The following is a 10,220-nucleotide window of genomic DNA, read 5'->3' as shown; positions in this document are numbered from 1 at the left end:
GCGGACGCGCCCGTGACCAACTCCCCTTCTCGAACGTTCCGAGCTGCGCCACCTGCTCGCGCCCCGGATGCACGCCATGTCACGCCGGCCGTCACATCCACGGCCCGAACACTGGTGCACCTCGCCAGGAACCCTAGCCACCGGCCTATAAGTACCCTAGCCGGCCTTGCCCTCTCGCCGTCTCCCTCGGCCCACCACCACGAGCACGCTCCACTCTGCCTCCCCTGCTCCCTCGCCGTAATGCATTCGAGCGCGGCCTCGGCGCTCACTGGCCGGAGCCGGCTGCACCACACGACCCCGTCGTAGCCATCACCGGAGCCCTCGCCCTCGTCTAACCGTGCGTCCACGGCGACTCCACAGCCTCGCCGTGCCGCAACACAGAGCGGCGGACGCCCCATCGAGCCGCCTCCACCTCACCTCCTTTGCCGCGAACTCAGGTGAGTTCCCCACCGCCGGTGAGCCTTCTCCAAGCCAAAGCCTCCACCTTTCACTCCTCGGTCATTGCCTCGCCGGAGATCGGCCTTCATGTTGTGCTCTGTTCTCGCAGGGAAGCAGCGTCACCACCACGCCGTCGCCTCGTCGAACCACCGCGGCGAGCTTCTTCCCGCCGAGCTGGACCACGACCACACCGGGCCCAAGACCGACGGCGACCGTGGGACCGAGCCCGCTACCGTCGGTAAGCCCCATCGTCACCCAAAGCTTCCACTTTTTTTTACCGTAGCAGCCTTGCCCTTTTCCCCAGCCTTCACCTTCGTTTGGTCACAGCCTAGGACGCACGGCGCCGCCTCAACACCACACCACCACGGCCCCGATACCTCTCGGAGCCCTGGACCTGCCTCGAGCCATCATCACCATGAACGCCGGTGCGCGCACCTCTGCACCAGCCCTACCTGCGTCGAGCCCCACCACGCGATCTGCAGCCGACGAGCCCTCCGGTGAGCCGTCCGCCCAAAACTCCCACCTTTACTCATTGCCTTGATGTCCTGCCTATTCCGGCCTTCGACACCGGCTCTGTTGTCACCCTTGCACAGCACGGCGTCTCTACCGCTGGTGGCCACGCACGGCCGCCACACAGCCGGAACGCCAACGCGCGCACACACACCGGTCCCAAGAAGACCAAGGCGATGCCTTTCATGGCCACCGCTGTCATGGCAACCCACTGGCACACGCACGATACCGCACCAGCATGGCTCCACGAGCACGCACGCCAACCCCTTTGGGGCTTTTCCACACCACGCGCACGCCGCGACAGCGGCCAGCTCACGCGCGCACCCGGCCTCGGGCACCTGCACGAGCAGCATTGTCCACCATGGCCGCGGCACGCCGTAGCCATGTCCGCGCCACCGGGCCTCACCTTTTCGCGCACCACGGCCTTGCCTTCACCTGGGTCCTCGGCGGCCAAGGCGAAGCCTTTCTTGGCTACCGCCGTCGTGGTTTGCCGCGGTCTTGGGCACGCGCATGAGCGCCACCGCCTAGCCTCCACCTGCACGCCACCCACACCACTCGAACCCCTGGCCAAGCCACACTGAGCGAACGCGTGGCCGCTCAAGCTCGTCACGGGAGCCGTGACCCGCCGCTGTCACCAGCAAGGCCCGGCAATGCCGCGCACACCCGAGTAGACACTTGCCGCTACCACTTCACCCTAGCCACGCACACACAGCGGCACTCTCATGGACGCCTTTTGCACCGCACGGACCCTCCCTTGCCTCCACCGGTGCCCTTAGTTGAAGCCATGACGCCGCCGCCGCGTGTACTCGCGCGAGCATGCCGACGCAGCCCGGGGGTCTTTCGCCAAGCACTTGGCCCGCGTGGCCTCTGCTCCCCTCGTTCCCTCTCGGGACTACAGGCCCAGCATACAGTAACGGCCAGCAGGCCAAGGCCTCCAAAGCCCACAGGCTGTCAGCCCACCTCCTCTTCCTCTGGCCTTGGGCCTCTCCTTTCCTCTAGGCCGAATGACAGCGCCAGGCCAAGGACCAGCCCAGCCACTATCCGCGATGAGCGCCCTCATCTTGATGGGCCAGCAGCAGCAAATGAAGCCCAACCTATCCCTGCCTTTTTCCTTTTATCTGAGTTCAAATCACCTTCCCACCTTTGTAAATTTATATCAAATTCATCCCAGCTCCAACAATTATGAAATAAGTTTCATATTTTTTCTAAAAATCCTAATCTACCTCCTAGTGTTGTCCTTGTGTTTAGGTGAGTTAGGTTTTGTTCGGTTTTATTGATTCTTATTGGTGGTCGCTCTCAGCTTTTTCTTGCGTAGCGACGGTTCAAGCTCGGATGGATTCAAGGATGCCTCGGGTGGAGAAAGAGACTCCCACTGATCGACAACAATGACTTCCAGAGATGCATACCACTACTTCCTCTACACCGTAGGTGTCATGGCAACATCTTTTTCTTAGAGAATCCTATTAGGCATTGCAAGTAGAACTACTAACGCTTTATATTTACTCCTTTGCTAGATTATGTGATGCATGCTATTGCCTGAGCCCTGTTTGACTTGATTGAAACCACTTCACCCTGATCACCTAGCTCCGCGCTCACACTTATATATGCCTGCCTGCATGCTTGCATTTACTCCATCATAATTACATATATTCCTTGTTATGTGATGTGTGATGGATGTGTAGGCGATTTGTGGTTGGTGGATGGGGTTTGGCCGTGAGGCACCCCATGAGGTACATGGTTTGATACGTGATGAGAATGGTGAATCCCGAGTGGGTGGTGGTGATGTGAGGAGTTTTGAAGATATTCCTTGCCCTTGACTTGATTCTTTAGAGATACTGGCTGGAGTGAGAGGTTGTCGTGGTGGATAGAGTGCACCAAGGGTAGTTCCTATGGCAGGAACATAGAATCCCGGAGGGATGGCGCATCCCCGAGGGACTTTTGGGATGAGGAGTTTATGGATGGATAGATCACCTCTGTGGGGTGAGTCCAGTGCTCTAAGGGCACACGGATTGGTGGAAGGTGATTGCTCTGGCCAACCTAAGGACTGATGTAAGTTGCAACCATAAATCATGGGTTACTTTCATGCACACCACATGCCAATGGGGAAGGGCCCATTGCCCAAAGTAGTTGTCGGTGTTTTTGGACCACCGACGAGTAAATTTGTATTTACACGTCTGGCTCGGATGGTGTGCTTGGAGGATACAAGGGTTTATACTGGTTCAGGCAGAACGTCCCTACATCTAGTTTGTTGCTGCTCATGTTATTGGCACTTGGTTTACAGTAGGGGTTACAAACGGGTGAGAGAGGGAAATGATCTTAAGTCTCTGGTGGAAGGAGTGAATGGGTGCTGAGAGCTCGATCGCTGCTCAGCCATGTGTTCGTGTCGTGCTCTTATGTTTTATCTCGTGGTTCAGTTTTATGCGGCTCTAGATCGATCGGATTTTGATGGGTCGATCGGGTTTCGATGGGTCGATCCCCTTCATGGTGCGCCCTGCTTTCCCTTTTATAGGCCAAAGGAAAGTGTGGGTTACAATGGAGGAAAAGGAGAAGAACCAGAGAAAGAAGAAGGCCTTCAGGATTGCTAGGTCCTTTTTCTTCATGCGGGTCCCGCTGATCCTGTAGATGTCAATAGGGACGGCTCCACGTCATTGCCCTGTTCGTCACTGACACTATGCGCAGGCATCGTCTGCCAGTCATGGTGCTCCATTCCATCCTGGCAGATGTTGTGGTGAACTGACGTGCCTATCATCATTCATACGAGGGTTAGGCAGAACAATACCGGCATGCCCGATGCTGTTCTTAATGTGAATTCTTAGGTATGGCCCATCATGGCCACGGGTTACATCGAGTCATGCCAGTCTCTTCCCTAGTGTCAGAGCTTTAACCTAGGCCCATATGCTTGGACCTAGAGTGGTTGGTGGTGGTATGGGTCCCCATCGGGCGAGAAAGAGCATGAACCCAAGGGGTCGGGCGAGACAGAGCCCACGACCTTAGGGTCGGGCGAGGCAGAGCCCACCCCCAGAGGTCAAGTGAGGCAGAGCTCATGCACCTAGGGGTCAGGCAAGATGGAGATCATGGCCTCGAGGTCAGGCAAGGCAGAGGCCGCCCCCAAAGGTCGAGCGAGACGGAGATCGCGGCCTTGAGGTCGGGCGATGTGGAGCCCGCTCCTAGAGGTTGGGTGAGGCAGAGCATGCGCACCTAGAGGCCAGTTGGAGCCATAGTCGCACTCTTCTTCATGTACCCTAGTATTGGTCCCCAACAGTATTGCAAGTGACCATCAGTCTCTGTGGGAGTTAGTAGGCACGTAGTCTGTGGCCCTGTGCAATTAGTGTCAAGGGGGCAGAGGCTACTCCGTGATACCTCAACGACACGACCCTAGCTTATATAGTGGTGTCTATATATTTTTGCTCTGATTGGTGGATAGGACTAGTATTAGTCGACCTAGTTTGCGGTGACAATGTTCATCATCATTGGTGATTCATCGATGGTGTTCATGTGGGGCAACAGTGTACTCTCTGTAGAGGTTAATAATCTATATGTATAGCCGCGGTCTCGGATATGATCACTTACCTATGTGCAGGGTTCAGCTCACTAGCTTCTCTTATACTTTGCTTTTCTCCCCCCAAATCTAAGGTACGGCTTGAGGCCGATTAGATGAGGGGCGTGCAGAGGCCGCCTTATCGACTAGACTGAGAGATTGAGGGTGTTGTGAGGGATGACGAGTGGTGACTTGTGATGGTGAGAATGAGATTGTGGTTTGGGATTAGAGAAGATATACACTTTACTTACTTTTGATGCCATGCTGTATGCACTAAGGATGCAAACTATAGCCAAACTATTAGGATCACCAGATCCCTTTATTTTCTATTTCCACCAAAGCTCATTCGGTGCTAACCACGTCCTGCTCACATCTGATGGTGTGCAGATTTCTTGCCCCATAGTGGTGTTGTGAATGATAGTTGGTTTGTGGATCTACTCTCAAGGATGCCTATAGAGCGAAGACTCATCAAGCTTCGCTGCTACAATTTAGATTTCTGGTGTTTTGTTTGATTTAGTCCAAAGGGCTTGTAACTAGATCAATGTAATAGGCTTAGTTTTTGTACTCTAATGTGTTATATAACTTTGTAATCATCTAAAAAGCGGATGCCCGTGATAGCTGAGGTATCCTAGGACTATCATAGAAGGGCAAGAGAGTCAGAATTTTATTTTTGAAATCCCGGTTCCTTTCAGTATGAGTAAGGAGCTACCGAGGACTACGCGAGGATAACACAACTAGAGTATACCCAAAGATGGAGTCGTGTGACTACACGAAGGAGCTACGCTAGGACTACGATGACTGGGATATAGGAGTACGCTTAAGGAATAAGTCTAGGGTTACGTATGCACTCCAAGTTGCCTATAGGAATGGAGCCATGATGACATAGGACTGTTGTCTTAGAACTCTGATGTATACCATAAGGCCAGTGGCCCGAACCATGTAAACCTGAACATGTAATGTGTTCCCCATTAGCAATAAAAGTATGTTTTTTATATCTATCTTGTTGGAGTTGTGAGTATCAGCTACTGATCTAGGGACTGATACCTGATGCATAGAGAACCCTAAGATGGGGGCCTGATAGTTGAATGGTGTGCCTGGGAAAACCTTTGATTGCAAAAGGGAGTTAGGCAAGAGGTTCCTCCACCCCCATTGCTCTTTATTCTATCAGCTAACCTTCTCATTAAAGACACCTCTCTTGGATTTCCTAATCATGCAGTATGCTAATGGCACTCTCACCATCATGGAAGCTTCCACCAAGCAAATTTTCCTCCTAAAAACTTTGCCCTTCCTTTCACAAGCAAGCGGCAAGCTAGAGCTCACAAACTTAGTTTTCTCTTCACTTCCAAATTTCTACATGTGCAGAGGAGTAGAATACTCCCGAGCCTATGGAGGAGTAGAATACTCCTTTGGAGGCTTTTCTGAATGGGAGGACTTTGAGGGCCTTGGCCTTCTTTTGTCGCCCATGGCATGACTTGGGGATGGTGATTCCCTTTTGTCATGATTGGACCCCTCGGGGGTATAGCCGTGAGATTTGGGTGGTTGAAAAAGGTCTTTCCTGATTTTGACCCCTATGGGGGTCTGTCATTCTACGATCGTGCATTCCGTCTCCTTGTGAGTCCAACTTTCCTTGAGCCCCCGCCCATAGTAGGGGTCCGGTCGAGGCTCGGCTCTTCTTTGTGATCATCTTCCCTCAAGTGTTTTTTCATTAAAAACAGAGGGGTTGAGCCATGCCATAATTTTCCTCTATGGATGAATCATGGTGCTCGATGAGCTATTAATGGGCTAGTCTGAGTGGGGCCCTGGCATCTCATTTGGTTCATATCTGGCTTGGGTCAACTAGTGACCGACTCCAGATTCTCAGCGATCAATCCATATAGTTCTCGGGTCCATTCGACTAGTCCCGAGCGCTCTCTGCCTTTCTTCGAGGAAAAAACATGGATCGTATCTGGTCGAGAGTCGAACGTGGGCCAAGATGCCCACGGCACTCATGCCTTAGGGTACTAGCTGCTAGAGGGCCCATCCCTTTCCACCCTCACTCTAAAGGTGCCTGTAGCAGTTGTTGAACCTATTGGTGGGCCAACCTTTGAACTCCTAGGCCTAGTCGGGCTGTAGGAGCATTTTCAGCTCTGTATCCTTGTTACCTATGATGGGTCATGGCCCATTTAGGAAGGCAAAATGTCCAGCATGTTTTCTAAGGGGACGGCCATAGGTTGTGTGCATACACCCCACGACAAGACATGGTGATAGGTCATGCTAGGCGTAGAGATCTAGGCAGGCAGTGGGTTTCCTCGCACCCACCGCCCCTATAAAACCAAAGGGTTAGCCCTCCATGTTTCATACGCACGCCTACATCCTTACCTCTGTAGCCATGCCACCACTGCCAATGCTTAGGTTTCCTGCCTCCGTATCTCCGCCGCCGTTGAGCTCGCATCCATCCACCCCCACCTCTAATGGATCCATGGTGCCATTTTGACATCACCTTCCAGCACATGGAGGGCCTCATCCATCGTGGTCTTCTCCATGCGTGGACCTTGGCCGAGGAGTGGTTGCAGCCTAGCAATGAGGATTCATCATCGCCCTCCAACGGCTATGTGGTGTCATTCGCCCACTTCCAAGAGCGTGGGCTCATGACCCCCGCCCTCAAATTCCTCCAAGGGCTGTGGCACTTCTACAAGATCGAGATGTAGCATCTCAATCCCAATGGGATCCAGCACATGGTGGCATTCGTTGCACTGTGCGAAGGATTCCTGGGGATCAGCCCCCACTTCGACTTGTGGAGGTATTTCTTTGTTGTCAACCTCCAAAAGAAGAGGGAGAAGGGTGGCAGGCAGGAGCTGCATATGCTAATGGGGTGCGCTAGCATCCAACTTCGAAACAATCGGGTCGGCAAGTATCCGTCCATGTGGCTCTCGATGTCCAACAAGTGGTGGCACTCACAGTGGTTCTACCTCAAGAATGATGCCGCCGCCCTTCTATCAGAGTTCACCAGGCGCCTAATCGAAGAGGACCTAGAGCAGTGGAGGAAGTGGGGCATCCTAGAGAAGGACAAGAAGAAGATCCGAGACCGCATCACCGCCATCCATATCCTAAAGGAGAACGGCCTGAATGGGTCGAGCGTCATCAGAGCTTACCATGCAAGGAGGGTGGCGCCATTGATGATGCGCGTGACCTGCTATACGTGATGGCTCCTGAGGCATCATTCGATGGAACGACGCTCACTGAGGGAATGCTCCCCAACTCTGAGATCGCGCAATGCATCAAGAAGACGATGGAGCCTTTGTGGGATGACGTGGGTGCCGCCCTCGACTTCGTCTACCTAGTGCCAGGGCATCCTCCGATACGGCTAGAGCCAGGCTATGTTGTCTTTGTAAGTTTCCCTTTCTCTTGCCTTCTCTTTAATTGATTTCCTAACCCCGTGAGACTAACTTTGAGAGGGGTGGGACCAGCCGAGGGACCTCATCCTCATAGATCACTCGGCACCACTACCGAGGGATTTGGCCATGAGGGTGGTGAATCGCACCGAGGGTGAGCGGCTGAGGAAGGCGAAGGAGGATAAGAAGAGGAAGAAGCAGTGGAACCTGCGGGTGTGGGAACGAGGGGAGGACACTAATGATGATGATGATGATGATGACAATGGTGATGACGACAAGGTGATGGAGGAAGAAGAAATGGTAGCCAATGATATCGAGTGGGACAACCTAGAGAACGAGGATGCGCTGATAGGCATCGGTTCATCCTTGTAGGCGTCGGGAGCCTTCCTGTTCCATGGAGGGGAGGGCACATCTGGGGATCCAACAAAGGTGGGTATACCATCGGCCTACCCTAGGAGCTAATAGAGGTGGACGACTCTGCCTTCGTGCTCGAGGTGCTAGCGGAGGTGGGTGGCTCCACCATCGCTCCCCAAGCACTAATGTGCCCTAGGATCTGCTAGGGTGAGCCCCTCTGCCCAGGAGCAGGGGTGGGCTCGAAAAATAGCCTCATTCCGATGAGGTGGAGCAAGGGTCGGGGGGTTCATCCCCCAAACGCATCTGCCGCCCGATGGCGCTGAGGTGAGTTATCAGTTCCTCTATTTTTCCTGTTTTAGTCAGATTGCATCATGAACTCCGCCTATGGTGGGGCGCCTTTGGTGTCCCAGCATAGCAGGTCCCAAGCCCTGGTAAAGGAGGAGGGTTGTGTTAGGCGTGGCGAGCCAATGTAAAAACTTAGCCACTTAAATGGAGATGAAACCTGAAAGAAAATCGTTGGGGCGTAACCCTCTTAGCGACGCGCCATATCGGAACCCGGGTATGGTGTTAAATGGGCAAGGGCCGGGTCGTCACCCCCGTGACGCGCCGTGTCGTGATCTGGGCATGGTGTCAAGTAACCAAGGATCGGGTCGTCGCTTCCTTAGTGGCGCGCTACATCGGCGCCCGGGTGTAGTGAAAATGAGCAAGGGTCTTCGCATCAGAGTCGACGGGTGCGAAGGGTAAGGAAGCTAGTCGAGCCAACTAGGATCCATTTAGGTAGTTGGAATGTAGGGTCACTTACAGGTAAGTTAAGAGAATTAGTTGATACCGCGACTAGGAGGCGTGTAAATATATTATGCGTTCAAGAGACTAAATGGAAGGGTCAGAAGGCGAAGGAGGTGGACAATATAGGTTTCAAGCTTTGGTATACAAGGACAGTCGCGAATAGAAATGGAGTAGGAGTTTTGATTGATAAGAGCCTCAAGAATGGTGTGGTGGGAGTGAGAAGGCAAGGAGATAGGATTATCTTAGTCAAGCTTGTCGTTGGTGATATGGTCTTGAACGTTATTAGTGCGTATGCCCCCCAAGTAGGCCTCGACGAGAGTGCTAAGAGACAGTTCTGGGAAGACTTAGATGGCCTGGTTAGAGCTATACCTAGTAGTGAGAAGCTTTTTATAGGAGGAGATCTTAATGGGCATGTAGGTACTACAAGCGCAGGTTTCGAGGCAGTTCATGGAGGTTTTGGGTATGGTAGTAGGAATCAGGAGGGGGAGGAAGCTCTAGACTTCGCGGTAGCTTTTGACCTGATGATAGCCAACACTTTCTTTAGAAAGAGAGAATCTCATCTAGTGACCTTCAGTAGCGGACAACACTGTAGTCAGATTGACTTTGTCCTCGCAAGAAGAAAGGACAAACGAGCATGCTTGGATTGCAAGGTGATACCAGGGGAGTGTGTTGTTTCTCAACATAAGCTTTTGGTGGCAGATTTTCGTTTTCAGATGCGTGCCCGTAGGGATAAATAAGCTAAGATTGAAAGAACAAAGTGGTGGAAACTGAAAGGGGAGACGTCAGAGGTATTTAGGGAAAGGGTTATCAAAGGGGGCTCTTGGAAGGAAGAAGACGACATAAACAATATGTGGGACAAGATGGCAACCAACATTCGGAAGGTAGCATCAGAGGTGTGTGGAGTAACCAAAGGAAGGGGACGTGAGGCTAAAGATACTTGGTGGTGGAACGAGGAAGTCCAAAGGTCTATTAAGGAGAAGAAAGAATGCTATAGACGCTTGTACCATGATAGGAGTGTGGACAACATAGAGAAGTATAAGGTGGCAAAGCAGACTGCAAAGCGAGCTGTAAGTGTGGCAAAGGGTAGAGCGTACAAGGATCTTTACCAACACTTGAGTACAAAGGAAGGAGAGAAGGACATTTATAGGATGGCTAGGGTTTGTGAGAGAAAGACACGGGACTTCAACCAAGTTAAGTGCATTAAGGATGAAAGGGAGCATCTC

At 52.6% G+C, this 10,220-nt stretch overlaps 1 long non-coding RNA gene across 1 annotated transcript; it reads left to right on the top strand.

Annotated features, from left to right (window-relative positions):
* The first annotated feature begins 204 nt into the window (after nt 1–204).
* Nucleotides 205–901, top strand: LOC136516767 (uncharacterized). The gene is made up of 3 exons (XR_010774122.1): nt 205–437; nt 548–676; nt 766–901. It is a non-coding gene; the product is annotated as an uncharacterized lncRNA (long non-coding RNA).
* Nucleotides 902–10,220: the final 9,319 nt, after the last annotated feature.

Source organism: Miscanthus floridulus, chromosome 17 (genome assembly GCF_019320115.1).
Source record: "Miscanthus floridulus cultivar M001 chromosome 17, ASM1932011v1, whole genome shotgun sequence".
Taxonomy (NCBI): Eukaryota; Viridiplantae; Streptophyta; class Magnoliopsida; order Poales; family Poaceae; genus Miscanthus; species Miscanthus floridulus.
The sequence above is the reverse complement of the archived record's forward strand: the minus strand, read 5'-3'. Positions and strand labels throughout refer to the sequence as shown.